This window comes from Brachyistius frenatus, unplaced genomic scaffold, assembly GCF_029030835.1.
Source record: "Brachyistius frenatus isolate BFR_SWC_R1_liver_20210118 unplaced genomic scaffold, ASM2903083v1 Contig_4, whole genome shotgun sequence".
Classification (NCBI taxonomy): domain Eukaryota; kingdom Metazoa; phylum Chordata; class Actinopteri; family Embiotocidae; genus Brachyistius; species Brachyistius frenatus.
In genome coordinates this window covers 3,867,792-3,891,496 of record NW_027210603.1, presented here as the reverse complement: position 1 = coordinate 3,891,496, position 23,705 = coordinate 3,867,792, and the positions used below count along the sequence as shown (strand labels likewise).

Here is a 23,705-nt window from a genome sequence, read left to right as displayed (position 1 = left end):
TGGGCATTGATTCAAAATATAATTGTAGATGTGTAATGTTTCAGCATAAATAGGTTAGTTGTCATTTGTAACATTTTTAAACTATATTCAAGAGAAACACAGGTAGCATCTCCTATATGATGCACTGTCGAGCATTCATCTGGATGTTGTGTTAAGCACTGTAGTACATAATTTACCATGACAGGACCACACTCACTAATCAACGCCAAAAAACTCAAAGTGAAAAAAAGTGAACAAATTAAATAATAGCCACTGGTCAAAATCATGTTTAATAAAGTATTTGAGTAATGAGCTGCTCTGGCTGCCTTCATTGACTTCCTCAGGTGCAGGAGAACTAGTAGGAAAGTTTCTGAGTTTCAGTTCAGACTGCAGTAGAGAACAGATTGTTTGCTTTAGAGTAACATTGGATTTCACAAAAAAAAAAAAAAAAAAACACTACCGCAGCTGGTTGGTTGATAAAGGTACAAATGGTCCAGTTTATGTATTTTTTTTACAGCTTAAATCATTACCATTATTCTGTACTTTAGTGATTTATTTGGTTACTTGAGGGGAGTAGAACAAGCTGTAAACACAAAACTGCCTAACTATCATTTTATGAAGTCGATAAGGCAAATGTGTCCAGCAGATAAGGTGTAATACTAGCATTCATTAGGTTTGTGTCTGTCTGATGGGTATTTACTCTCCTTGTCACTCTGGTTTGGTTTCTAATCCCTGAGGGAGATAACTGCCTATTTGTTTTCTTTTCATGCTGTTCTTTTCTCTCTCTGCTCTCCCATCACTCCAACCGGTTGAGGCAGAAGGTTTCACACCTCTAACCCGCATATTCCACTGAAGACGTGTCCGTCACGTTGTGTGTGTGATGCAACTTTGTTCCGTCTGCGCGGCTTCGTATTCCATCGGCGGCGTGTCGGACGCGGAGTGTTTAGTCCGCCCGTTTTATCTTCCTTCCTCATTTGGTCATGTTGATTGATTTCTATGATTCTATCGTGGGTAAACATTGTTAAACGGCTTTTTTTTCCGTCCGTTTTGTGGTCATCGTTGTCATTTCCTATTTTGTGCCGCAGCCTACAGGCAAAGTTAATACAGCCTGCTGTGTTGTAGTCATTAAAAACATGAATCCTCCTGTTTATTGTGTAACAATTTCACATACTGTGTCTGTAGCAGGAGAAGAATGCATTTCTTGTCCAAATTGAGACTGCAGGAGTAGACGGTAATTTAGTAAAAATTTTACATGAGTGTTTTATTTAGAAAATGTTCCCAGAGTTTTATTTGTTTTCTCGACAAACTTCCTGCCCAGTCCATCTGCTCTACTCGAGATTGTCTCCGCGCGGCTTCCGTCAGAAATAGACTCACTGCCTATCTTTAGCGGAGAAGCGCGGCAAGCCGCTTCTGGGACGCCGGTGGGATATGAAGTATCGACTTTAATGACGCCGATTCACTCCGGTAGCCGCGTCGAAGACACAACCAGTGGAAAATAGCCTTTAGTCTTCCTGTTAAAAGGGAGTTTTTCTTTCCAAATGTCACGTACGTGGAAATTGCTGAATTGTTGGGTTCCTCTATGACAGGCAAAAAAGACCATACCATAAAGGTAATGAATACAACAAAACCAAACAAATAACCAAAACGAGCAAATGGAAGAGAAAACAAATAAATAAATGAATAATATAAACAAACAAAAACAGGGGAACAAAAGAATTGCATAAAAGGACGACATCACTTAAAAGCAATTCTATAAAAATGTGTTTTAAGAAGTGATTTAAAAGAAGTCAATGATTCTGCAAGCCTTATCTCCTCATTATAAGTTTTTGTTGTAAGGACTTTGCTTTATTAAGTGCACTGAGATTACTTATGTCATGATTGCCACTTTAGAAATAAATTGAATTACAATTGCAGGCCAATAGTGTACAAGGCAGCTTGGCAGACAACAAGTGGATTTGTATGCCAAGAACAAGTTAATGTGTGAGTTTGAGCGCGTGCTTGTGTATACACTATATAAGTGTAGGAGGGTATACTTGTGTCTGTGCGATCACGTTCCAAAACAAATTATTTCAAACAGCAAACTGTGGAGGCCTGGATGTACTGCAGCATCTCGGTATCTCTGCCCCTTATTGAGAAAGAGAATTAGAGGGCACTCAACAGAGAGGGTGTGAAGAAGCGTGTAAAATGGGTGGAAGGAAGAGATAAGAGAGGAGAGTGAGCAAGATGAGGATGGAGCCATGTAAACAGAGATAGTTGGACTGGTGGAGAAAAGTCAAGTCTGGCAGTTTGCAGCAGTTCTTGCCTCTTGGTGTTTGTTCAAAGTGATCTTGAAACAACTGCAACACACCAGTAGGTTGAGCTTTGCATGCTAACAATGTAACATAGATAATCAATATACTGTATATGGCTGCGCTCACACACACACACACACACACACACACACACACACACACACACACACACACACACACACACACACACACACACACACACACACACACACACACACACACACAGTATGTCAACACAGACTGTAAGCCCTTCAGAGAACAACTGGCAATAAAATCCAGTTAGTGGTGTAAAATAGTTGCAATTAATTGTTCTATTTAAAATTCAGAACAGCAAAATGTGATTAGTTTACAGTGGCTGACTGAAACACCATGTGTGCTGTAAGTATTTGTGTTCCACGAGGGAGGTTTGAACAGCACAAACCAGTAAATATAACATAGTTAGTAAAAGTAATCAAGACTAATTTATATATGTTAATTAGAGGCATAATAAAACCAGAAACACACCAAGTGTATAATAAAAGTACTGATAGCCAGCTGGTAATTCTATAATCACAGCACAAGCATTCTGTAAATTCACCCTATATTATGTTGTTGGTTCTTCACAAAATATGAACCAATAATAATACAATTAAATTGTGATACAAATCAAATATATGTTGGTATTGTACACTCAAAATTCATGCACACATAAAGTTGTTTTCAGCTGTTTTGACTTGAGGCATATGAACATTTTGCCAGGTTTGTTGTGGAGGTGTAAACTATGCAAACACAGAGCAAACAAAATCAGCGTGAAAAGCACAAAACTGAGCCTGGGGTGCACAGAATTATAATTACATGGAATTCGCTCTGCAGACTTCTATTGTTTAAAAAAGTAAACCCTGGGATATCAACCCTTTAAGGTCGAATCATTTATTTGATATCCATATGAACATTTCTGGAACAAATTGAGGTGGAAACAAACTTAAAAGAGCCTCATGTGTACCTGCATGCAAATTCTCATCTCAGAAATCCACCTCATGTTCTTAGTCGTCTGGCATGATTACAGCTCACAAGCAAGTTGTTGTAAAACTGGGGAAAAAACAGTTCAGATGATTACATAACAAATTTGGATATTAAAATGAAAATATACACAAACTACTTTGAAAATACCACTAATTGTGTAACATCACGAAAACCTGCTATTCTACAAATACTATATGGGTCATTCGACATCCTGAATGTCCCTTTTTTCTCACATCCTTCTTATTCCCACATAAGATTACCCAGGTTTAAAATCCTACAATGTCACTGCTTCAAAACATGCATAAACACAGAGCATACCATACACCACCAAATGAGGTCAGTACTCGATGAAGTGAATGAATCTGACTCACAGGCTCGGTATTCTAATGAGCTGACTGACCCTCGATGTGACCTCTTAGTGGCTTCTGTCCTCAAATAAGGTTCTGGTTAGCCTCAACACTGTTTTGGCTTCAGTTGGCATGCTACATTAGCCCAGTTATGAGAAGACAAAGAACGGCGAGTGAGGTCAGATGAATCAGACATAGGGATTTTTGTCATTTGAGGAGCAGACTAAAAAAACAAAACTATCTTTGCTATTTTTAGCAACAATTTGATATGCTTGACATTCAAGTGTTCCAGGGCAAAAGATCATAGCACAATATCCACAAAAAAAGCCTCAAACGCATCCAGCAAAGGACATGCAGAGCCCCAATGAAATATAAGAATTACACAGTTTAATCTGCCAAACTGAAAACCCAAACAAGGTTTGTGGACTAATATTATTTTGTCAGTGAGACAAACGGTCAACACCCATGTCCAGGCATTTTTCAGTAGATTTAAAGATTTGATGTTCTGCAATTGTTGTAGTTCAACTGGATAAGACCTTGAGATTTAAGCAGCCTTTTTTCTTTAGAAATAATTAAAAAAAGAACTGTGGTGAAAAAAATATAAAGATAATAGTTTTTACAACTAATCTAACATTAGAGTGATCTCTATTTATTATCCAGTGAGTAGAACTCACTGTCCATGGATATTAGAATTGCTAAATGTTTTTATTTTTACAAGGAAACTAAAGACTTATTTCTGTATTTTGGCTTTTAAGTTTGAGAATTTGAATCGCCTGGATTTTTTTTAATTTTAATCATCATTTTTTTATCCCTGGTGTTAATTATTTTTAATGGAATCTTTTTATACATTTTTTAAAACACTTTGTTTTATTGATATAATTTGTATTTCTGTATTTCATTTAATTTAGATTTTTTTTTTTTTAGATATTGTTTCATTTTGCTATTATCTTTGTGTGTTGTTTGAATGTGAATAATTATTCATTCATAATTATTATTGTTTAATACAAGGTGCTATATAAATAAAGCTGAGTTGAGCCACTGCACTAACATAAATTAGCCCTTATAGAACATCAATTCCTGGTATTGTTTCTGCCACACATCAGTGGCCCAGTGACCAGAACAGATTTCTACCTCTCAGCCTGTCAGTACTGCAACTGAAGTGAGCTATTATCTCCCAGCATGGGCGAACCCTGGAGGATTAACCACCAATCCTTCTTAAATCTGCCCGGATCATAAGAGTCATGACACAAGCTCTTACAGGGACACCGTCGGTGCACTACAAACATTTATAATAATACCAACAGGCACTGTCAGAAACCAGTCACTATCAGCAATCAGCAGCCTAACTTCAGCAGCTCGCTCTACCCTAGGGTTCAAATGTCAGACTGTCACAGCAATTTACTAATCCTGTTGCAGATGTCACGCTGGGAAGTGGAGAGCTTCCTCCTCTGTAGTCATGCGGAGTTTGCTTTTAGTGTGTTACTTCTCTCCTCAAGAAATGAATCTTGCTTTAATCATTTTGAAATTAGAACAAAGTGATCTGCTGTAATACATCAACTACAAAAGACAGAGAAAGAAGCTAGAAAGTAGGTGAGCTCCAGTCAAGAATTTCACGGCGCATTTCTTTCCTTGCATATTTAAGTAATGTCCTCAGGTATATACGGCAGCGCAGGGCAGTTGAGATTATTCTGCGCTCTTCACACAAACTAGTGCATGAAATCCTGCAGAAGAAAAACAGGTTTTGGCGGCATGAGTCACATCAGTTTTAACAGTTTATACATTCTCTTAAGCAACTGTCAGTGACACAATAATTATCCTATTGCCATTTTGAAATGTTAGAGCGATAAGTTGAAATAACATCAAGATGACGGGTCAACCGTGGCCACATGTTCATTTTGAGAGCATTTTTTGAAAAAAATATTGACACCAAATCAAGCCCATGTAAGAACCTGCACTTTGGTCAGCAAGAGTAACACATGGATGTGTTTTGATCTTGCTATGAGTCAACAATGATGAAATCCAGTCTTATTAAACCGCACAACTCCCACATGTCCAATTGCCGGTGGCTGAGTGGAGCTCGAACCGGTGTAGGGACACCATCTGATGGTTCCTTGTGTTGTCAGGACGTGGTCCAGGTCATTATACAGGTCAAAAACAAGGGCAGTGGCAGTTTCAGGAGGGGAATGAAAAAGAAGGGTGAGGGGGGGCAGAGAAAAGAAGGACAGATAAAGTAGCAGGAAGAGAACAAAGAAGAAATAATGCAATAGCATTAAAAGAGATGGACGCCGACTTCAGAGCACTCTGGCATTAGCTAGCTCAGAGCAGAGCGTGGATCTGAGCAAATCATAGCTTTCCACTTCAAAATAATCCACGTTTGATAGTTTCCTATCAGCAGAATTGGTGCAGACCCGTCAAAAACTCAACAGTTAAGACACATACTTAATGCAAGTATATACATTTCTGTGTCCTTCCCTCTCACACAAACACATTAGGCTGTCATGCTCTCTCATCTCGGCTGCAGATTAACTGAAGACTGTCAATTTTACCAAGGTAGTGTTGAAATAGCCTGGTTATTTTGGGCCTCAGTGTGCGTGTGTCTGTTTACATCAATATGTGTGAAGGCCGTGACCATGTGTGGTCGTTTCCACAGTCAGTGCAAGCTAGACCATTGGCTGCACACCCCACCTCCATCTCCATACCTTCCTTTTTTCCAGAATACTTAATTTTTCTATCTATTGCTTGTCTTCATCTTCTTAAAGCATAATGTGTATGTCCTCCTCTCCTGACTGAGCACCAGTCCCATTTCCACTGACAGCAGGCCACGCAATGGGGTCAGCAGTCGGCCTATTTAAAGCAAGGTGAACAGAAAGGGTCCGTGCTAGCTCAGTCACTTAAGAACTGAGGCCGCAATAAACCACACATAAGCAACCAAAAACCATCAAGGTATGCCTCCTGGAGGAGGTGTGGCACAAGGCATGCTTTCTGTTGTACTTTGGAACGGGTCAAGTGAGGTTTTGCATCAAATATGAATGGGCTCACACGGCCAGCCAACAGCCCCGGACAAGTGCAGAGTGTGCTGCCTTTGTGAAGGTCAACCTGCTCTTACAGTGTCTTGGAAACACACAGCGGTTGTTCAGATGGCTCAGCACACTAAGTCGTACGTATTTACTTGCAATGTCACGCGGAGTGAATTCTGCTGATGACCTTGGTCACATTTAACGACCTGTGAGATGTTAAATAAGTCAGTGTATAGACAGAAGAAATAAGCATAGCCGGTCTAGAGGAGCGGATTACCACTCGGGCCATTGATCTTAAGACAGCGGAGTGACTTAATGTATCTATACTGTGACTTAACATGACCACTTCAAGCCCCGCGAAACTCCACAAACAGCTGCTGCTTGCCGATACAGCTGTTGTAAAGCAGATTTTACTGCTGATGAGATGATGCTTTTACCCATCTGCACAAATTCAAAGAGCTTTTGCAGAGTTACAAAAGCAAATAACTTCCAGTATACTTTGTTATACTTAATATTGCGCTGCATCACATTGTGACTACACAGCTCAGTAATTGTGTTTTGGAGCCATAATGTAATGAACTTATTGATCATTGCAGTTTGGTACTTACAATAATGCTCCACTTGTGGCAATCGGACCACAAAGTTAAATTTTAGTCCAACATCATACATTGCTTTCTTTACATTCTAACAACCTTGTACACTTAAAACAGTAAGTGAAGCATGTGATGTTTGTATATGCGAAGACTGTGGGTCAAGATTACATGAAAAATCACTGCAAGGGAATCCACTTCAGGGTAAGCACTTCCCACCACAGAAGAAGGAAGACATGTCTGTCAGTGTAAAACAGCATTGAAGCAACAATGATCAGACTGTTACAGTCAGCCCTGTCATGCTACAGTGGTCCTCTTAGCAAATACGAGTACTTTGAGTGTTATCTGCAGAAAAAAATTCTCTTTACAACTTCCTCTGACAACAAACTATTTAACAGTTGTTGATTTTTTTTTTCTTATCTATTCCATTCTTATTCATTCCTACCAGCTTTCAATGTTGACTGTGACATTTCTCAAAGGAGCTTCTTGAGCTCTACAAAAACAAAGAGTGTGATCTCTGTCTTCCTGTGTATTTCTCAAGGGGGCCTGCAGACCAGCGCAGCACAAGTGTCCCTTCAGTGCTTTGTTACTGTAGGTTGCTGACACTCAGACATGATCAACCCCAAGGCTGACCGCATTACACCAGGAAAGGCCCCATCACTCCTCTGTAGGGCAGCTTTTATACAGTTGACAAACAATTGACAGTCACCCTCATTCCCTTTGTATCTGCTTTCGTATGGTAATACTGAGTTGGTTGTAGGTCACAAGATAAGGACACAGGGGAGTTGTCAATTAGGTGCGGAAAGTAAAACAAAAGGAATCACTTGCAAATAAGAGAGAAACCCAAAGAGACTTTTTGGAGCCTTCTTGACAAGAGACTTTCTGGAGCCACAATGCAAACAAGAGGAAGGGACAAATCTTTTTTTCCATCATATCCCTCCTGTTTATACAAAGTATAACATGTACATAAAAAAGGAAAAAAAACAAACCCCAAAAGAATAAAGAATCTTTCCATCAACTTCTCATCTAATGCCACCATCAGGTCAAAATTTTAATCTGTACTTTGGTTTATGAGCAGATAACTGAAAAATCAATGAGATTCCCATCACCCTCAGCTGTAGTTTGTGTTTAGTGCTAATTAGCAAATGTCAGCACACTAACATGCAAAACTGAGACAGCAAATATAGCAAACATTATTCATGCTAAACCTCAGCCTGTTAGCATTTTCACTGTGAGCATGTTAATACAGACATTAGCATTTAGCTCAAAGCACTGCTGTGTCTAAATACAGCCACACAGAACTGCTAGTATTGCTGCTGAGAGGAAAGAAATGCACACGCAGAAAGACATAGAACCAACACAAAAACATAGATTATTGTATACGCACACCACAGACATGCACACATGACCCCCAAAGGCAAGGAGCTTAGTCAATTCAAGCTGTTAATCACACTAAGTGCTGCAGAGCATTCAATGTTGCTCTTCCTATGAAATCAACCGATTTGCCACGCTTGTGATTTAACATCATTGCACCAACCAGTCTCTCCCTCTTTTTGTTTTGGAGCCTGTCACAGTCAAATACCAGTCTTAGGTGCCATCGATAAGACATTAGGAATGACAAGACAGACAGACCACAAGTCATGAAGCAGTGTGCTCACATCTAAGCACTACAGCACATCTTCCTTTACATTATTCCTGTTCCATTTTAAATGTATTCAGACAATGTGCAGACAAAGTGGCACCGATGAGTAAAATGCAGAATGATTCAGCGAAGTCACGAGTATTTATATAGATTGCAGTCCTTCGCCCTGATATCCATCCCTGATATTTTGTATTATTATTTTATTATTTCAATGCATATTAAAACATGATTTTACCATAATCTGCTCATTCATGACATTAATTTATATGGGCCACACTCAAGCTGGCCATATGCAGCTGGTACGCCTGCAAAGTCCACACAAACAATGAGCATGGGAAAACAAAAAATCAGGTCACAGGCAATTAGCATGGAGCTTTCATTATGCATATGATGGTCGCAAAGAATACACTGATGTTACATTCATAATATTTGAAATGTGTCGCAGTCACATGCAGAAAGAGTGAATAAATTTTTTTATCAGGGTCACTCATTCACTTTAAATGGACCACTGTACCAGTGATCAATGAAGCATGCAGCAACCAGGTTGCAGTGTTGTTGTCCACACAAGACATCAAGTATGGATCAAGCTGCAGCACTTTAAGGGTTAATGACATGTTCAGTGGTGATATTCTCTTCTGCCGCACTCTATATATTTAGTGTGCAGCGCGCTACATGGCAGCACATGTAATGCCACGCATTTAGGTAAGCGCAGAGGCAACAGGTCAATGACATGTAGAAACATTTCTTTTGTCATAAATTTATACAAATTTACATTTAGTGTTGTATTTTCTTTGTATTACATTTTATAAAAGTGATGAAACAGTGCATAAACACCATGACAACTGTAATAGCTGCTCCTCAAAGGATACAAAACGAATCACATATCAGGAACAAAGAGATGTTAAATGTAAAAGTCAACTTGGAACAAGAGCTCAGACCAACTCTCACTATATGATGTTTTCTGGAGGAGCCGGAGAGATCATATATCTGCTGCACTTGTCTATACAGTGTTTTCCTGTTTATCTTGTGGCACAGCTTTTCATTACCTGCTCGGACCTTCTATGATTCACTGATAGAAGCATAATAATCTCCACCACAGGAGCATCGGTCGGAGCATCAACTCTAATAAAGTCATCCTGAGAACAAATAAAGCACAACATACTTGATTTCTACGGTGTTTTAGAGGAGGGGAAAATAAACTATCGAGTAAAGGGCACGACTTTCGAAATATTTTTTTGTCTGAGAGGTGCACATGCTGTTCTTATTGTGGTATGATATGAATCCATTCACCTCCTGCCACATGTGAAGAATGAGGCAGGGAAGACTTTTACCAGCACCTATGAGCTTTGACTGGCATCAATTCACCAGAAATCCAATTTTAGAGTTGACTTTTAGGTCTGCCTGGTGTTGTTGACAATATTTTTCCTTTAGTTACATGCCTGACATTTTTTTTGACACAACCCTGGTTAAGGTCTACTTACAGAGAGACTAAATAAACAGGATCATCTCTTTGTCCAAACAATACTTTCATGAAATGTCTTTGATTTTGTTTCTCCCACTCTGCTTGAGGCAGAGAGCAGAAGGAGGAGTGGGAGGAAATAAAATATCAGACAAAATATAGTTCATAGTACAGTATGTACACTTTACTGAAACATATTGCGCCTAAGAAGAAGATGGATCCTATCAATGAAATGGTTTATTGCTTCTCGTCAGAAATCTGAAAATATTGTACCGAGATCTTTTATCCTTGCTGTCTTTGATGCAGCAAAAAGCTGATGTAATATGATTAGTGCCAAGAATGCTTATTCCTTCCCTCACAAGTCCAACTCCAAATGCACTGACAAGTTGTCAATGACTCAAGCCAAGAGTGAGGGAGGAAGGTTAGCATGAATTAACTCTCCAATGTTAAGCTACTGTGACGCTGCAAAAAAAAGGATGATATAATTAGTTTCACTGTCCTCAGATAAGCCAAGGTCACTCCAGGCCATTCAATCAACACTAACTCATGATTTGACTGGCTGGCATAGATAACCTTGTTAATCTTCTGTGACTGGATAAACACTCGGCGATGCAAGGCTAAGGTTGCAAACTAAAGAGTTGAGTTTTTAATGGAGGGTTTGATAGCTGTTTGGGCGATTGAGAGCTTTGGAGTCATCATTTTATCTTCTTTTTTTTTTCTATATTTTTTTTTAATAAAAAGAAGTGATGATATTTTCTTATGCTATAATTCATAGAGCATTTCAAATGGCTATACTGAAAGTAAATAATAAAGTACCATTTCAAGGGAAGCCCAATTTCACTTAAAATCCATATAACATATATGGTTATCTGTCCAAAACAAGAAGGTATCATAATAACTTTAGCTAATTTACATAACATACAGCCACATTAGCAGCTCCTTTAGAATATACTTGGATATAAAAGTGCTTTGAGCTTAATACTAATGCCTGCTTGCTAAAATACTAATAATGACAATATTAACATTCTCATATTATGAAAGTAAAATGGTAATTATGTTCACCATCTTTAGCATATTAGCATGCTAACAGTTGCATATCCACACTGGCCTTGTACTCACTGCATGAACATATGTGTCTGGCAACTTTAACCTTTAACCAATCAGAATTGACCACCATATGGCGTATGTTGAGAGCGAAAACTCACCTAGCCGTAAACAACAGCAGAGTGCAATGCCATGTTGGTAAATGACCACTGCAGACTTTGTAGATTACATTCCCAATTCCTCGATATTTGCTAGCATTGATATAACTGTATATATCGCTTCATCTTGCTGCATTTCCTGCACCACTGTTTGAACTAACACAAAACAAATGCTGGATTTGCTGAACAAAAAAGCTGTGAGCAATAGGCAGGCAAATCTGGACTAAATCTGCACTACTACAAAGCCACAACTATAAGTTTGCCGATACGTTTCTTCCTCCGAATGTCTGTACCAAACTTTATGCCAATCTTTCAGTCGAGTAGAAACTGAGATATTTCACAGGATATGAATAAAAATCGGACCTGCTTGTGAAGCTTGATTAAAGGTCAGATCACCATTTTAGGTCAAAATTTTCATGGCAGTTGATTTAGTAGTTCTTGAGGTATTTCAGATATTTCAGACAAAACCTGCCATCCACAGAGTCAATCTGGTGTGGCTAAAAACTGGTATTTAATGAGAACATATAATTTTGTTTGTCAATGTTCAAATCAATCAATACAACACACGGATGACCCAAACGGCACTTATAATTTCCCAGAATAATCCTGTTGCTATCTCTACATTTTGCCTTTGTTTTCATTGTCAACTAAATAATACATTAATGATGTGGCTATTTAAAAATGCATTCCACAATTCATGTTTAGAGTGTGCACAGAAAAAAGGGAGAAGAAGCAGACAAAGCTTTGATTGACAGTGACAGAGAACAATGCATGGTTGAATGAGAACCTGACATCAGTGTTGTTGGCTAACAAGCAGTCTTTGTAGTTACAGATCAAAAGCATGGCCCTAATATATAGATTTATTAATACACCACATTATGTACGTTTGTGTCTTCTGAGCTTTGGCACTCATCTTTGTTCATTTGTTTTTTGTGAAGCTGGCATCTGAACCCAGGAGCTTCACTGTCTGTCTATTTGATCTCTACCATCCTCACTTTCCCCCCTTTCCTGTTTTTCCTCTCACTCAGTGACATCCTTTATGAGTCACCTACAGGTCTATGCCGCGGATGACTCCAGTAATTACTCTAAAATAACTCATATCGAAAGGCCTGGCAGGTTTATTTATATTCCAAGCACAGGACATATTAAAGTGCTTTGCAAACGCAAAGAAGAATTCAAAAATCTAAAACAAGCTAAAAGAATGAAAATAAATATATTAACATGAAAGGAATAAACAGAGAATAAAAACACAAGGTGAAGATAAAATGTGTAAAACTGGATTTACAGACTGAGAAAGTCTCCCGTTTGGTCTCAATATGTTGCTCGAACTATTTGGAGCAATCATGTAAATCCCCCCATATGTACACAGTCTGCATACATGAAGCAGCACAACATATGAAATACACTGCAAATACTCACACGTATAAGAACCACTTAACAGAGGTTTATCAAGCTGACCTTCTCTGGCTCACATTAGGAAGACGAGCACTTCGGTTCAGAAACGAGACAATAAATCCCTCTCGAGCGCTGCACTAACTAATCAAAACCCTCTTTAAATATAAACACAGTCATGTGGCAACTAATAAGTTAGGTCTCGTGTAACAGCGAACAGCAGCAGAGTGCCAGCTCAATCAGCATCATGTCAGGCAATTAGTGTGGGAACCAAACTTCCTCTGTATTCTGCTGCAGCTCGCTCCCTCGAGTCTTTGCAGCACCATTAAATTGTGCCACACTGTTATTTCTCTTGGATGCCGTATAAGCGAATATACAATTACAGCCAAAAAGTCAGCCCACCGTAACAATGCAATTTAGAGTCACAATTTGCATGCACTTCATTTTGCTGTAATATTTGACATCTTCATAGAAACATTCTCCTGCTTTGCCACCAGCTGATGGATTTACACAGTCATGATTCTACCAAAATCCAGATGATTTGGTATCATTAAATATTCTTAACACCAGTGAACATGTGTATCTGCCTCTAAGGGAGTAAGAGATTGTCCTCTACCAATAAAACTACCCCATAGGTCTTTTGTGGAAGCAGCTTATTGCAGTCTTAAAGTTTAGTGACCTGTGACCGGTTGCATAACTAACAACAGTCTGGTGTCCTGGAGAAGTGACGCAGTTCAGATGACGTCTGTAAAAAGAGTATTTTTCCTTTTAAGGAGGAGGTAAGTTTGGGTGCAGAAGATCGCTCTTTGATTTACGTTTTTTAAAGCTACGTTCATTGTTGCACTGATGATGAAGGTTGCATAAGTGGTAACTTTACCACACAACACGGGTCAAGTCATCATCTTTAACCCAAACCATTGTCTACTCCTGACCAAGAGTTTTCTGTGCCTGTGGGGGCACTAATTTAAGAAACACTCCGATGGTTGTATTTGAGGACCTTGACAAACGATCTCTTGGTTGAATGGGTTGGAGGACTTGGTGGGAAGTAATAAAATCTCTTTTCATTTGTAGGGCAGTAAAAGTGTCTGTCCATGGATGACCAGAAACTGCTGCAAACTGCATCGGCAGAAAAATAAAGAAAGACAAATGAAGAGGAAGGGAATTTGGACAAAGGAAAGGAATCATCAATTGTTCAAGTAGCCGAAAAAGGATACAGATGTGGTTCTATGATCGGAGCTCAGAGTTCCTGCAACTGCTTTAGAGCAGTGTTGTACATTACCTATTCATATATTGGCTTTGTGCCTCTATAAAGTTGAAGACACTTAGATGTTCTCCTAATGTAAAGTAATCCAATGTAATACTTGGCCTGGTGCTAATTTATTAAGTCCTCTATCAATAACAAAAATTCTGTCTGGGTACAGCTTGAGGCTTTTAGTGTACTAGTTGTACAATAAAATATTCTGCATTTAGCAACACTGTTATTTTATTACAATACAGATATCATCACTATTTCTCAGGACACATTCAATTACGCCCACACATACAGACACTAACGCAGAGTGTGAGACAGAGAAGAAGAAACAGGTTATTTCTGAGGGCACAGGTGAGCAATAAAAGTGTTTAAAAGGATGTTACTGATTACTGGAGGATGTTGAGGGTCGAGCCCTGATTAATTTGAGCATGGAGCAGGAAGGTTTTGGTGGTGTATAGAAAGGTGAGGGCCTGTGTGTGTGTGTGTGTGTGTGTGTGTGTGTGTGTGTGTGTGTGTGTGTGTGTGTGTGTGTGTGTGTGTGTGTGTGTGTGTGTGTGTGTGTGTGTGTGTGTGTGTGTGTGTGTGTGTGTGTGTGTGTGTGTGTGTGTGTGTGTGTGTGTGTGTGTGTGTGTGTTTAGACTGATGCATTACCAGAGCCATAATCTTCCAAAATATGACGAAGTTCTTTATGCTTATAAGTATGTAAGCAGCTGAAATTGACCACAATTTCACTTACTCACAACAAAATGCTTTACGCTTGTAAAAGATAAAAAACAGTCACTGATCGGAAGATAAAGCCAAATACACAGACACAACGAAGCCTTCACCACCCACCGTCTGTAACTTAGAGAAGGGACTGAATTCATTGTGATTAAAATCTGTGTGAATGGGAAACACTTCATTTACAGTTCCATTTTCCTTTTGAGGTGAATCCAATCATCTGTGTATGCGTGTGCGTGTGAAAGTGAAAGTGGGAGATGATTACTGGGGCAATGTCAGTAGATTTAACAAGTAAATTGAACCGAGGTGAGCCTCCTCTCTGCTTGTTCTTGTGTCCTCTAATTTCATTTTTTCCCCCACTCACTTCTCCAGTGGGGGTCTTGCATCTCAATGAGTCTCCGTCCAGCTGGGAAGTGGTCTCGATTCTAATGAAGGACAATTCTCACATGCTATTAGGAACCTGGCAGGAGAGGAGAGGAGTGGCGATGGCAAACCTTATCAGGGAAATTGTCTGTTGTGGTGGCTGTTTAATTAAACATTTAGGAATGTTTTTGTTCCAAAAGAAATGTTCGGACGACACAGGGAGGCGCCATAAAAATGCATACACACCAAGGCTGTCACTTTTTCCAAAAACGATGCTGCATCGCTAGTTGGTGTCCTCGATTTTACCTTCGTCTGATCAACAACTAATGATCCTAACCTGTCAAATACGGGCTGCAATAGGTCACGCTGATGGAGATTTGTTAGATTAAACTACTACAAACGGTCTGCTGTGCATATAGACAGTAAATTTAGAATTTGAATGGGTCCTTGCACTTCGAATGTAAATTACGTTCAAACAAATGTTTGAATTTTTAATTAAAAGCTGGAGCTAAATTTGTTCAATACTACAATTGTCTTGTTCAGTAAAAGTAACATTCCCTTTTAGTAGAACTTTAATTGCAACTTAAAGGAATAGTTTAGTATTTTGTGAACACTTATTTGCTTACCTGCCATAATATCTTCCCACAAACAGAACGGTATCCATACCTATGCGCGCCAACATCTCAGTTATTATCTCAAAACTATAAAACTAATTTTTAAATACCTCAAAGCAGCTGCCGGTTTAGTATGTGTACATGAATTACGATAGAATATGTGTCATACCAGACATCAGTGGTAGGGGACAGTGGCACAGAAACAAAATCACACGAACTGTACAAAGCTTCTATTAATGCTAATACAGTGACAGCCGAGGTAAACAGCCCCAGATGAACACATATTTAACAAATGTACAGACTAACGCGTCTGATCTGAAACCCAAGACACGGCTGGATTAATGCTTCCTAAACAAAACTAATAGATTGTTAGATAAGCCTGGACATTTCCAAGCAGTCACAGCAACAGTTGTAAAGAGGCTCTGACTTCCTGCATTTCTCGTAATCTTACCATTCTGGACCTAAACCGAACACAGTTTTGTGTCTACCATCCAGCACTCCACCTTCTCTGCTGGAGGCCTGACAGAGACCTCTCCTCTCTGCAGGGTTACCAGGTCACTGCTCCAGCAGCTGACAGCCTGACCTCCCCTCACCAAGACCCATCTTTTGACTGCAGCCATTTTCTCATCATTACGTTCAGCAATGGGCCTGTGCCTGCCAGAGACAGGAGACTAGCTGCTCAAGCTATCATTCATAGCCGAGAGGAGGAAAGGATTAAGGGCATTGAGAAAGAGCAGGAGAGAGAAGGATCTGCATCCTAATGCAGGCCCGAGTGTGGAACAGCCTTGTTATGAGGTGGCTCTCTGGAAAGGGAGAGGGATGCAGCGGCTGGGTGGGCAACTGCTGGTGGGGGGTGGCAGGATTAAGTTGAGGGGAAAAAGGCAGAAGCAAAAAAAACAACTGAAAAAATACAGAAAAGAATGGTAGAGGAATGAAATAAAGACTACTGCATATTTCTACCACTAATTCTTTAGAAAAAAAAGTCCCCCCCCCCACCACCAAGTATCACTGATCTCATTATCGTCTTTTGTGCCTTCTTTCTTTTGGCTCTCAAATTATTTCTGAATATAAAAGCCTTTATTATCTGAGTACCAATTGTCTGTGATTGTAGGATTTGCATAAATTCTCACTTAGTCACCTATTTAGTCTTCCATTCCATCTACGTCAGAAAAATTTAGCTCCCTAAAATTCCTCAGTCAATATTTATCTGGATTTTTTGCTTTTAAAATGTTTTTCTTTATTTACTTTTAGGAAGTTTCTAGCGTCCTTCAACCGAGAACATCTACAGCACTACAAAATAAAATAAAAATAAATAAATAAAAAAAATTCACCAGTGACGGAATTACCTGAAGAGATGAGTTTTTTAAAACAGCACTCTTCTACATTTGGCTGAGGGGGCTGGGAAATAATTTCACTCAGAGAATTTTTTTTTTTCCAACACTACAAAGGACTTCTACATTACAATTAGACACAACCACCAGCTCCACACTGACGAGCACGACGTTGTTCTTTACCGTGACACACACACATCCTGCATATACATTCAGACCCACAAAGCCAACATAGATCCATTATGACAGCATTTTACATTCCACGGGCATCCTCCAGTCGTGACTGCTTGCTCTCACACTCCCGCACAGCCACATAATCACCTCAGAGAAAACAGATTTCCTCTGAGGCAAAACAGCTGAAAAAAATGAATCCAGGTGTCTAAAAATATGTTACAATTTTCTGAACATTTTGTCTGATGATGTCTTTTAATGACACTTGTTGACAAATAGTATACATGTATCAATAATTTTTAGATATTACAGTATCAGCAAAGGATGTTTAAACAGTAGCAGTGAAGATAGCTCGGCAGTGGAAACAATTATGGGAGCAGAATTGCTTCCCCTGCCTTGGGACACCATGTTTGTTGACAAGGCAGCCAGCTTTGAGATTGGATCACACTGAATACAATGAGAACCCATTTTAATACCAGGTATAGATGCAAGTAGCCATGGATTGGAGGTCATTATCCAGATAAAGTATGATAATGTGTAAATGGGGCAACACATAGGCACAAAAATACTTTGCACTGCAGTTGGCTTTGAGAAATTACTAGAAAATGTATCCTAAGAATACCTTTGTTGACCTAGGTGGGTGTTTTGCTTTAAAACTTTAAAAGGTCATCAGTTTTGGAAAAATGCTGAATCATCCTCTGGGTTCCACAGAGTTTAAGCTCTGCAGAAAAAAGAAACCGTGGAGTGCCACAGAGTGAAAAATATCCTCAGTGGACGTTCTTTTTTTTTTTTTTTTTTTAATGCGTGACATAAATTGAAAATAGGCAACTGTTGATGAGTCATTATGCAAACTTTGTACATTGTGTATCATTTACAATGTCTGGCCACGATACTCATGATGTCAAATCAACTGACCTTTTCATGGACTGATGAGCATTAGCGCAGCATTTCCAACTGCATATATTAAATGCCAAGTCAGAGTGCAGTCTCAGGCGTGGGTAAGGATGTTAGCACAGTCTTATACCAGCATTCACATGTCAAAAGTATAATTATCTTCACTTAACTTAAGAATATTCATTACCGAAACACTCTTCTTGCCTTGCTTGCCATGCACAAGTATTGTCAGAGTAACCAGTGGAAAAAGATTGACAGAGAATGACTAGAAATATCACAAATTATCTGCAATCTTGCAAAATCCTTCAGCGGGTTGTTATTCCAAACTAAATCTTTGACTAATTCTTGCACAGAACAGATTCTTTTTATACTTTTAATGAGTGTTTCCTGGCCTCACACCAACGATCATCGCATGTTGTGTGCAGAATTGCAGGAGCCTGGGTGGTAAAGCTCCCCCTAACCAGCCTGAACATGTGCCAACCTCACTATCCCAGTGCAGCGCAGCTCCCGTGGCTGTTAGCTGCAGGGCAGGTGAAAAGAGGGTTTGGCACCCATTCCTTCGCCTGCCGCCTGTGGGGAAGTGAGACGAAGGTTTTAATTAGAGTAGAGAGCGCGGTGTGTTTTTGGACAACCAGAGGATGTCAAAAGTGTCTTACTTAATGTCAGATATTCCCACACTGCACTGTTATGATTACAAGCAGGAATAGTGAGGAGTTTAGGAGTGGGAGGGGTGCACGACCTCCTGCCAAGTATTTGGTTTCAAGACAGTTTGTGCTTATTACAGCTGAAATGTGAACGTCTGACAGATAAGAAAAGAAAGAAAAAGGTAAAGCAAGATTTCTAAAAGTACACAACATTTTAGTTTTGTGGCCGCTGCTTTCGTTCACTTCCATTATCTTCCATCGCAATCACTGCAGTTTCCTAGACAAATTAACTGATCAGGATTTTGATCCTTTGCTTTGCATAATCCAGTTTTCTGACAGTGTTCTTGTTAAAATTCTTGCATCTCAATTAGATTATAATAAAACAGTTTACTCATTGTCCAATATCCCACAGGCATGTCTTTGCGACTGGCAATAACTCCTTGACAAACAAAAAAGCAAAAAAGGGTGATTGTTTGACATTTTCACAGCGTGCATTATTCAGTTTTGACATTGCCTTATATCTACCAACTGCCATGGAAGATAAATAAACAAATGATGTCTTTTCTTTTCCACTATCACTAAAACCGGTGCACACTCTTCTTCCAGAACAGCCTGAAAGAATGTCGTAAATAGATGCAAAGCTCTGATCTATTTCTAAAAAGCTGTATTGAGAGTGAGTAGAAAAAGAACACAGAGATATGAAAGATTTGGTTTCTTCTGCAGACACAGTTTCCAACTGGGGGGAATGACGACATCTTATCTCTCTAGTGAGGCCGTTTAAATATAGACTTCTGCTACTTTATCTGTTTCTACCGCTTAAGAGTCTGTTGATTTGCGAACATAGACTTATTTTTTGCGTTCTCATGCTCAGTGACGTCAACTTTGTCTTCAACCTTTTCTATAAGATATCGGCATAATGACTCAATATTTACTGCAGTAACATTAAAGCATCCACTTAAATACGAATTACTAAGCCCCCACACTCCAAAAAGTCACAGCACATGGGCAACTATCTGCACAAACACAAGGAAAAGGAATATTCTTTTCCATTTCCCCATGTAGCCTTCGTCCCTCCATTGATGCAATATGGTGTAAATCCCCCCCCCCCCCCCCCCCCCCCCGACTGGGCAGATATTTAATACCGGACTGCTCTATACATTATAAATGGCCCTCTGCAATATACCACCCACTAAAACAAAACTACTGCGCAAACAGAGAAAATAGAAATGACCTGCCCTTGAAATACCACCGGGGTTTGGAAGTTCTCTTCTGGTGCCCGTTCGTTCTGTCCTCACAATATGTGACATAAGTTACAGACAATCATCACCTTGTTTTGAGGTCAAAGAGGTCGTACTGAAGAGCAGGAAACAACTGCAGAATAAGTGCAGAGTATGAACACATAAACGGAGACAACAAACAATGAAATTGTAGGTGCAAAGATCCCAAATTTCATCACACAGAATCCAACATGGCTGTGGGCTGGTGTGCTACTTTTTGTGCATGTGTGCTTGTGCATGTGTGATGGAGACAAGCAGAGGGGGCAGAGTGCTGCGGAGAGTGACGAGATGCGATGAGACACAGTTTGAGTGAGTGCATGCATACTAGCAGGGGGAGAGAGAGGTAGAGTGTGTGAAAGTGGACGAGAAAGAGCAAGAGAACAAGAGAGGGAAGATGGACATAAATGGGTATGAGTTAGCATGGCCTACTAGTTGGTTTTTTTTTTACCTTTTTTTTCGCAGTTGAAGCAAATTGAGGCCACTAATGCAGCAGTTGGGCTGCTTTTCAGGTCACTCAAAAAAACTGAGCTAAAAGGGTAGCTAGACCTAAATCCATTGTTAATTTGATGGAATGGAAGACACTGCAACCTACTAAAGGATCCGAGCACGGAGCGGATGACATGAGACAACCTTACAAGTTGTCTCATGTCATCTACATGGTTACAGCACTGGAGTTATTTTGATTAATCTATTGGGAAGAACAGTATTGATTTGTGTTGATTAGCCACCTTGGCTAAGCACAGGTGGACCAGTTTATTAACTGTGTTGCTTCTTTCAAAGTACCAAATACGGATAGCTGTATTCTTATTCTTATTATTTATGGAACAAGGGTTACACGTTGCCAAAGTCTTTGGTTAACCTCACAGATTATTCTTGCTGTAAACACCTTCTCTACACTCAGCAGGATGAGCTGTCCCTCCACATCCAAACATTGGGGAAACGCCTGCTCAGCGGACGGCGCTGCACGGTTCATCCATTTGAGTTTGTGGAGTAATTGACCTTGTAAATACTTGACTCGTAGTCTGTTCTCAATCCTTGTCTCTGGAAGAGCCATCTCTCATTCCTCAACACTTGAAATGTCATTATTTGACATAAAGTAATATTCCACCAAAACCTATATATTTCATGAGCCATGAAGCAGGTGGTACTTCTGGTTGTCTCAATTCTCAGTGCACATAAAAACCTTCTTGATTCATGACCATGAACACACTGGGGCGTTTTTCAACCAATAAACTGTCGCTTGTTGATGTTCAACAGTGAACAGACACAGTGAAGTCTCTCGGTTTCCTTGGGGCCACTTCACATTGTGGTGGAGAGACAGCTCCTATTCTCAAGTCTACTAAGACTTTGAGAATGTCTCATGTTATATGGACAAATTCCAGCGCTCATATCAAAAGAAGCGTCTGTACTCAGAAGAAATGTGCAACGTCTAATGAGAGCAACAGAAATTCAAGGCACCACATCATCTTTGTAAGCACCAATAGGGTTGTAGTGTTTTTTGTAAGTCTTTCATTTACATGCATATGATGGGAATAAATCCAGTAGTCAGTGGTGAATAAATAATTACACCACCCCAAACAAGTCACATATGTCAAAGACTCCAACCTCCCTTTTCTTCACCTGTCAAACATAATAAAACCTTGAAGGAGGAGCTGCAGCAATTCACATCGCCCATGTTGTTTTGTTACACACACACACACACACACACACACACACACACACACACACACACACACACACACACACACACACACACACACACACACACGCATAAGACCAAGTCCTGTGAGGGTGGAGTGAATGTTTCAAGAAATAGCCTATAGCCTGTATGTCCTTCAAACCCGCAAAGGCGCAGTGTAAATACTGACTCCAAAACGGCGCTCGAATCGGCATGAGTCACCTTCCCACCCACTTTGGACGAAATGTTCACTCCTGTTTGACAGATTTGACTTAATATGTAAAACACACATACATTCAGGGGGCGACACGGAGGCTAATAGACACAAACACCGAGCGGTAAATTCAACAGTTTTGCTCTGGAGCCGTTTTACCTTCGGGTGAGAGCGCTTCTGGAAAAAATTGGAGAAGACGACTTGGAGGGTTTTTATCCGTGCTTCGTCCGTAACTTCCCGAGCATCTGTTTTTGAAGACGTGCTCGCAGAAAGGAAGAGGAGGAGGAGGAGCGCACGAGCGAGCGTCACTGTGAGCTGAAAGCTGCGTTTTCCGCGGAAAAACCGGTCTTGGTCCTTTGACGCCTTATTTGTCCGGTGAGTTGGTGTGTCTCCCGCGGGGGGAAAAGCGAAAGCACCGGTCCACAGCCGTCTCCATCACCGAGCTCTGAATGCACCTCTGCGTTGGAGGATGGCAGACAAATAAGCGGGCAGACAGGCGGACGGAGAGGCAAGACAGATATGTCGGGGAAGAGGAGGACTTCCAGTCGGTCAGGCGAGCCGGGATAGAGACTGAGACACTGCTGCAACCAAGCAAACAAACTCCGGAGAGAGAGAGAGAGAGAGAGAGAGAGAGAGAGAGAGAGAGAGAGAGAGAGAGAAAGAGAGAGAGAGAGAGAGAGAGACAGATCACAAGTGAAAGGCTTCACTGTTTTTAGACGAGCAGTCATCCACATTATTTCACTGTAACGTCACCGGTGTTTTTTTTTCGTTTCTGAACCCCTGCTGTATTTATTTTCAGGTAGCCATTGACTTTCATTCAATTCCATTTGACTTGAAAAATATAAACAAACCTTTCAAGCTCATAACCCATCACAATAAACATCAAGCCATCATTAAACTAATACTCTTAACGACTGTAAAGTTGGTGGACTGAAAAGATTCTGCCTGGCAGTCATAGACTGTATATAAAAGTGGATGTAGCTCCAGCGTCTGAAAAGTGAAGCCAAATCAATACCACCAAATGCCACTAGAGGTTGTCTCCAAAAAGGCTTTGGCTCCATAGACCTCCATTAGGTTAGGTTAGGTAACTTTATTAATCCCCGAGGGGAAATGTTTTCGCTACAGCAGCATACAGAAGCAATAAGATAATAATAGAAAAGCAATACAATAGCAGTAAATAGCAGTAAACTTGTCATTAAATTTTTTCCATGAGACATTTTGGTGTTGTTCTCTAAAGTCACCACTTCTGATCTGATCTGAAAATCCTCTCATCATTAATTAGAAAATAGGTCTTAAAAAGTGTTTTTGGGGGCGTGTCAGGTTACGACTATCAGGATGTAGTTTCGGCAGGTTTCCAATCAGATCGAGTCAGGTCCACCGCTTGCTCCCCCCCAACTTGTCCCAGTTTGGTCACTTCTGGTTCCAAAGCGCTCCGAACTAGCAGGATGGCGACGGCCAATATCCGAACTCGAGGTTACGGAACAACCGTTCAAAAACCAATGGGTGACGTCGCTGTTGGTTGCCGCTTGCTCACAGTTTATCCCATTTGTGTGTGCTACAGAAACACTCTCTATTACAGCCAGTTTCAAACTATACATAAATGGATACCAAAGCGTGTCAGGAAGT

The 23,705-nt window shown here is 40.1% G+C and overlaps 1 protein-coding gene across 8 annotated transcripts in view; it reads right to left on the bottom strand.

Moving 5' to 3' along the window:
• Positions 1–22,671, bottom strand: part of dlgap4b (discs, large (Drosophila) homolog-associated protein 4b) — a 116,188-nt gene extending 93,517 nt beyond the window's left edge. For 5 of the 8 annotated variants that reach the window (XM_069711365.1, XM_069711382.1, XM_069711374.1 and 2 more), the window contains exon 1: positions 22,239–22,671. The gene's annotated coding sequence lies outside the window, so the exon portion shown is untranslated. The remainder of the gene's footprint in view (positions 1–22,238) is intronic. The other 3 variants (XM_069711408.1, XM_069711426.1, XM_069711398.1) reach the window with 2 other exon arrangements.
• Between the last annotated feature and the right edge of the window lie 1,034 nt (positions 22,672–23,705).